Raw genomic sequence first — 6,841 nt, 5'->3', positions numbered from 1 at the left:
GGTACCACTGCCATCGACATTGGAGTGAGATATGGATACCATAGGCTGCCGGCCAGGTCTGAGTTAGGTAGTTGAGAGTGAGGTCTTGGTTACTGGGGTGGGGGGCTGTAGGAGGTCTAGGTCCCTTGGGGCGGGGGGCGCCTGTAGGGAAGTTCTAAGGTTACCAGGACCCCCGCGTCCCCCCGTCGGGGGGGGGGCCGGTGCTGTACGGGATCTAGGTTACAGGGGCGTGGGGGAGTATAAGAGTTAAACCGAAGGGGGGGGGGTCTGTGTAGGGGAGGTCTAGGTTACTGGGCTTGTGCGTGGGTGTAGAGGTCGACGGCGTCTGGGATGTAAGAGAGGTCTAAAGTCGTTACTGGGCTGTGGTTCGTGCGGCGGCCGTGCCTTTTAGGAGCGTCTAAGTACGTTATAACGGGGTTGGGGGCCGGCCCTATGTTAATCGCGCGTAAGGTAAGTGTATTAAATCAATCGTCAGTGTGTGAGATTTATCACCCTTATTATCCAGCTCCTCAACCATAACAGTGACGGGCAGCTCCAATGAAACTGCTTCTATTACACCGCGTAGGAAAACATGCAATGTATACCGGCCGTATCATATCACCAATTATAAAGATCTATAATTTAACTATATATACACTCCTTGATTATTCACCCCCTCCCCCCCCCCCCCCCCCCCGCGCGCCCGCCGCCCCCCCAAAAGGCATCTGTAGGGAGGTTCTAGGTTACCGGGGGTTGGGGTCGGGTGTTGGGAGGTCTAGGTTAACCGGGGTTGGGGCCGGTGTAGGGAGAGGTCTAAGGTTACCAAAAGGAACAGGTGGGGGGGGCGGTTGTAAGGCGCTGAGGTCTTAGGTTCCAGGGTGTGTTGGGTTGAGTGCGCGTTAGCGCTGGAAGGTTATTGGATTACACGGAATTAAGAACGTTTGAATCAAATCGGCAGTCCAACCAGAGAATAGTAAAGTAGAGGCAAGAAGATCTCAAACGCTGCGTACATACGCTTTAGACCGTCCGCGTCAGACGCGGGTCTGCCTGGCGGTAGCAATCCATCCTGTAGTAGGTGGAGACTCGTACGCGTCTCTATGTCGATTTGTTTAATTCAACCGGCCAGGCAAGCTGCTGCGAGGAAAAGGAGAAACGCAGGTCTCGTCACCAACAGTAAATGAGTATATAAATAAGGCAGAGAGAAGTTAATATGATAATGTAGGAAGGATATTAAGATATTGAATAAAGTTATCCAGTGGAGGGGTGGGGGGCGGCAGGGGGCGGTTGTAGGGAGGTCTAGTTACCGGGGTGGGGGTCGGTGTAGGGAGGTTCTAGGTTACCGGGGTGGGGGCGGTGTAGGGAGCGTCTAGTTACGGTGGTGGGGGGCGGTTTGTAGGTAGTAGGGAGCGTTCTACGGTTACCATGGGGTGGAGGGCGGGTGGCGGGGAGGTCTGGTCCTTGGGGGTGGGGGGGGGGCGGCTGTAGGGAGGTTTCTAGGTTACCAGGGGTGGGGGGGGGCGGTGGTAGGGAGGTCTAGGTTACCGGGGTGGGGGCGGTGTAGGGGAGGTCTAGGTTAACAGGGGTGGAGGCGGGTGGCGGAGGGTCTAGCGTCCTTGGGGGTGGGGGGGGCGGTGTAGGGAGGTCTTAGGTTACCAGGGAGTGGGGGGGGGCGTGTAGGGAGGTCTTAGGTTACCGGTGTGGGGGCCGTGTAGGGAGGTCTAGGTTAACCTTACCAGGGGTGGGAGGTGCGGTGTAGGGAGGTCTAGGTACCTTGGGCGGGTGGGGCGGCGTGTTAGGGAGTTCTAGGTTTACCGGGTGGGGGAGGGGCGGTTAGGGAGTTCTAGGTTACCGGGGGGGGGGGTGTAGGGGGTCTAGGTTACCGGAGGGGGGGGGTCTGTGTCAGGGAGGTCTAGGTTACTGGGGTGGAGCTGAGTGTAGAGAGGGTCTAGGTTACTGGGGGTGGGGCCGGTGTAGGGGAGATCTAGTTACCGGGGTTTCGGGTTTGGGCGTTGTAGGGAGGTCTAGGTTACAGGTGTGTGGGGGGGTGGGGCGGTGTAGGGAGATCTAGGTTACCAGGGGTCGGGGGGCGGGTTCTGTATGGGAGGTCCTAGGTTACTGGGCGGTGGGGCGGTGTAGGGAGGTCTAGGCTACCGGGGGTGGAGCTGGTGTAGGGAGGTCTAGGTTACCAGGGTGGGGGCGGCTGTAGGGAGGTCTTAGGTTACAGGGGTGGGGGCCGGTGTAGGAGGTCTAGGTTACCAGGGGTGGGCGGGGGCGGTGACTGTAAAGGAGGTCTTATTTTTTTTTGGTTACCAGGGTGGAGGGCGGTGTAGGCGAGTCTAGGTTACAGGGTGGGGGGGGGGCGGTGTAGGGAGGTCTAGGTTACCAGGGGATGGGGGTCTCGGTGTAGGGAGGTCTAGGTTACCAGGTAGGTACGTCTGCGGGGTGGGAGGGCGGTTGTAGGGAGTCTAGGTTACCAGGGAGTGGGGGGACGGGGGCGGGTATTTGTAGGGAGTTCTAGCGGTTACCAGGTGGTGGGGGGGCCGGTGTAGGAGGGTCTAGCGCTTTACCAGGTGCTTGGAGGGGCGGGTGTAGGGAGGGTTAGTACCAGGGGTGGGGGGGTGTAGTGAGAGGTCTAGATTTACCAGGGGTGGGGGCCGGCTGGTAGGAGGTCTAGGTTAGCCAGGGGTGGACGGCGGATGTAAGTTGAGGCTAGGTTACCATGTGGGTGTGTGTATGTGCCTGCCTGCGTGCGTGCGTGCATGTGTGCGTGCGCATGTGTGCATGTACGTGTATACGTGTGCGCACGTGCGTGTGCGCATACGTGTCTGCGTATGTGACACTAAGCACGTAGCCATAGCCTAGGTGTGTAATAAATATAGGCGCAACTAATGGCTCTAGTAGCACTCGAGCAGTCATTACGCAACTCGAATATGGACGATAATGAGGTATCCCTGAAGGCAACCACTGCGGCGGTATCATCATAATGAAAATATATGGCTATCAGCGCATGCGAGAGCGTCAAATTAACGGTACGGACGTGTAATTCGTGCAATTAAAATAGCACCCGCCTGAGAGCCAAATGTATATATATATATAGCACACTTCATATTACCACGAATATTTCACATAATTTGGTATAATAATAAATTACGGCGTAGTGCAATTTGCGGAGACCAGGGGCGTAGATAGCGGGGGGATGGGGGGGATGCATCCCCCCCCACTTATTGACGTGGGGGGATGGCGTGTACAATCATCCCGCCCTACTTTCCGGAGGAAAATGGGGGACTCAACATTTTCTGGGGGAGGACCCGCATACCCCCGCATGTTTCTTACCACCTCCTCGAAATCCTGCATTGGCCACTGTCGAGCGTAACAAATTTAGCACCCCCACTTCAAAAATCGTTCTGCGGCGCCTGTAGAGTACTGCTAATTTAACAAAGATTATTGATTTAACAATTAACAATTTAACATTTAAATTTAAACTTAACTTTAATTTAACATTTAAATTTAACATTTAACAATTTTTATTGCTAATTTAACAAAGATTATTACAAACATAAATTAACAAAGATTATGATTATGAATATTTGTATGCATATCAAAAGTCAAATTTGAGTTCATCTGACAGAGGCCTAGATAGCAGGGGGATGGGGGTATATCCCCCTTTTTGCACACACTCACCACTTTCGACGAGCGGGTCTCGCGCCCTTCGGGGCTTCCTGGACTAGCGCCCCCTGGGAAGCTCTCCACCGATCCGACGTTCTCCGTGCTCTCGCTGTCGCTCCCCACGACCTCGCTGTTCTCCGTGCTGTCGGCATCGTCGTCCTCCCCGCCGCCGCCGTCGCTGCTGCTGTCGCCGGCGGCAACGACCTCATCGTCATCATCGTCGTCGTCGTCGTTGTCATCGTCGCTGCCGTGGTGGCTTTTGCTGAATGAGCGCGTGACAACCTGGTCCTTGGGCTCCAGCCGGGCTGGCGTCGCCTGCAGAGCGAGCAAGGGAACGGTGACCACACCAAACTAGTTACAGCCAAGGCACTTATAGCACCTGGTGTTGGCAGAAGACACCTCTATAGAACAGACGCCTGTGTGTAAAGGACACTTGGAGTTTTTTCGTTCAGTCGCATGTATACGGTGCAACCATCCCTTTATACCAGACCCCCTGTCTATTAAGGACGCTTGGCGGGATCCGCCGAGTCACACATAACGAACACCTGTCTATTAAGGACACTTGGGGTTTCCGATGAGGCAGACGTATACAGTGAAACGACCTCTACATAATGTATACCTGTCTATTAAGGACATTTGGGAGTTGCGCTAATTCGTATGTATACCATGAAACCACCTCTATATACTAGATACCTGTCTATTAAGGACACCTTTTGGGAGTTTCCCTTGAGTAATCCTTATATACAGGGTTGACTGTATATCAGCGAACTCTGGTGACTATGCTGCTAAGCAAAATAGCTCAACCTTGCTGAGGGGGAGGGGATATCAGGATAGCTCACCGTTGCTGAGGGGGAGGGGGAAAGCAGGATGGCGTACCATTGATGAGGAGGAGAGGAGAGGGGGAAGCAGAAAAGCTCACTGTTAGTGTTACTGAGGGGGAACAGGATAGCCTACCATAGCTGAAAGCAGGGAGAAGCAGGGCAGCTCACCATTGCTAAGGGGGAGAGGAAAGCAGGATAGCCTACAGTTGCTGAGGGAGAGGGGTAAGAAGGACAGCTCACTGCTGCCAAGGGGGAGCAGGATAGCCCAACCTAGCTGAGTGGGAGGGGAACGCAGCTCACCGTTGCCAAGGGGGGCAGCATAGCCCAACCTAGCTGAGTGGGAGGGGAACGTAGCTCACCATTGCCAAGGGGGCAAGATAGCCCAACCTAGCTGAGGTGGAGGGGAACGCAGCTCACCATTGCCAAGGAGGGCAGGATAGCCCAACCTAGCTGAGTGGGAGGGGAACGCAGCTCACCGTTGCCGAGGGGGAGCAGGATAGCCCAACCTAGCTGAGTGGGAGGGGAACGCAGCTCACCGTTGCCGAGGGGGACGGGGTGTCTCCGCTGGCCGGCACGTCTGTCGCGTGCGTGCGATGCGTGCTAGCGTGCGTGACGTGCGTGCGTGCGTGCGCAGCTGGTGCGGCGCGCGTCGCGTGCGCGGTCGTGCCGTAGGTGTCTGTATGTCTGTATTGTCCGTATTTGCGCAGTGCGTGGCGGCGCGTCGGTGTCATGCTCGTGAGGTGGTTGGGCAATAGTGTGTAAAGACAGCACTGCATGACGTGTGTGTGAACAGTACAGAGAGTGTTACGGTGGGCCCCGCCTCCCCTCTCAGCATTGATTGAGTTGAACGTGGAGGTCAATATAACTGCTCGCATACGCCTCACGTCCAGCGTGCCCGTGAGGCGCAACGCACCACGACAATGGCGGGCGCGGGGCGGCCAGTGCCGGCTGCAGCGGTGCTGCAGACGAAACGCGACGCACGGAGCGGTAGTAGCAGCAGCAGCAGCTAGCGAGCGACTGATTAAGCGAGCAGCACAGTCTAGCGCAGGCGACTGACTAGCAGAAAACAGCAAGTCAGTAGTAGCACGGCGCAGGCACTTGCTGTCTGCGGCGGCCGCACCGCCCCCGTACCGGCAAGCACGCCGCGGCCGTCACCGCCTCGAACCAGGAACGTATGACAACGAAGTGGGCAATGAATACGCAGCAAATCGGTCAGTGATGGGGTTGCGCGCGAGCTGACCAATTGCTAACTGGCTATTTAGAAGGAGAAAGACAGTTCAATTAGAAAAGAAGGTGCAAGTGAGTAACGCAGAGAGAAGAGAGGAAGCGCGAAAGAGAAAGAGATGAAGTGAGGTGAGGAAGAGGAAGGATGGGATGAAGTGACAGAGACAGACAGGCAAGTAGTGCATGCATGCCAGGCAGTAGACGGACAGACAGCAGATAGACAGGCAGCAGCATGCATGCAGGCAGGATTAACTGACAGAGAGGCAGGCAGGAGCAAGCGCAGTCAGATAGACAGGCAAGCAGGCAGACAGATAGGACAGGCAGCAGGCAGACAAGCAGACATTTGACCAGACAATGGAGACAGATGAGAAGAGGATTCAGCAGCGTTCAAACAGCAAGTAGGTTGAAGTGTTATTAAGCGTAAGCTGGTGGCGACAGTGGTTGGCAGAGGATAAGGATTAATATAAGTAGGGCTTGATGTCACATGTACTGATAGTACTAACCATTATCCCGCCCCCCCCATCCACCACCCTACACTACACTACCATATGTTTGCATGATAGTAAAGATTGTTGTCCGTACCGTCGGCCGTAAGATCAGTATAAATCTCGAAACGCTGTTCGTCCTCGGGTCGTTTTTCTTTATAAATTTTTTTATATTTTAACTTTGGTGTGAATAAGGGAACTCTGTGGAAAACAATTGTATCTGCGTGAAGTAATTAACCGTCATTAACCTACAATAGCCTTGCATAAATTCGTAAAATTTGTCTGCTTCTCCATATTTGGCTCAAACATGTGCTCCTCTCTTCTCTCTTCTCTCTCTCTCTCTCTCTATCTCTCACCTCTCTCTCTTCTCCTCTCTGCTCTCTGCTCTCTCGTCTTCTCTCGTCTCTCTTCTTCGTCTTCTCGTCTCTCGTTCTTCTCTCTTCTCTCTCTCTCTCTGCTTCTATCTCTCACTCTTCTTCTATCTCTCTCTTCAATCGCATCTCTTCTCTCTCTTCTCTCTCTCTCGTCTCTCTCTCTCTCTCTCTGCTCTCATCCTCTCTCTTCTTTCTTCTCTCTCTCGCACTTCTCTCTCTCTCTTATTCTCACTCTCCTCGTCTTCTCCTTCTCCTTCTTCTCTCCTCTCTCTCTCTCTCTCCTCTCTATCAC

The 6,841-nt window shown here is 54.4% G+C and overlaps 1 protein-coding gene across 1 annotated transcript in view; it reads right to left on the bottom strand.

Moving 5' to 3' along the window:
* LOC106806631 (F-box/WD repeat-containing protein 7-like) overlaps positions 1-5,058 on the bottom strand; it is a 27,089-nt gene extending 22,031 nt beyond the window's left edge. Inside the window, exons 1-2 of the mRNA XM_014808632.1 lie at positions 5,003-5,058; positions 3,661-3,960 (exon numbers count right to left, since the gene is read on the bottom strand). The gene's annotated coding sequence lies outside the window, so the exon portion shown is untranslated. The remainder of the gene's footprint in view (positions 1-3,660; positions 3,961-5,002) is intronic.
* Positions 5,059-6,841: the final 1,783 nt, after the last annotated feature.

The sequence above is a fragment of the Priapulus caudatus genome, unplaced genomic scaffold (assembly GCF_000485595.1).
Source record: "Priapulus caudatus unplaced genomic scaffold, Priapulus_caudatus-5.0.1 Scaffold170, whole genome shotgun sequence".
Taxonomy (NCBI): Eukaryota; Metazoa; Priapulida; class Priapulimorpha; order Priapulimorphida; family Priapulidae; genus Priapulus; species Priapulus caudatus.
The sequence above is the reverse complement of the archived record's forward strand: the minus strand, read 5'-3'. Positions and strand labels throughout refer to the sequence as shown.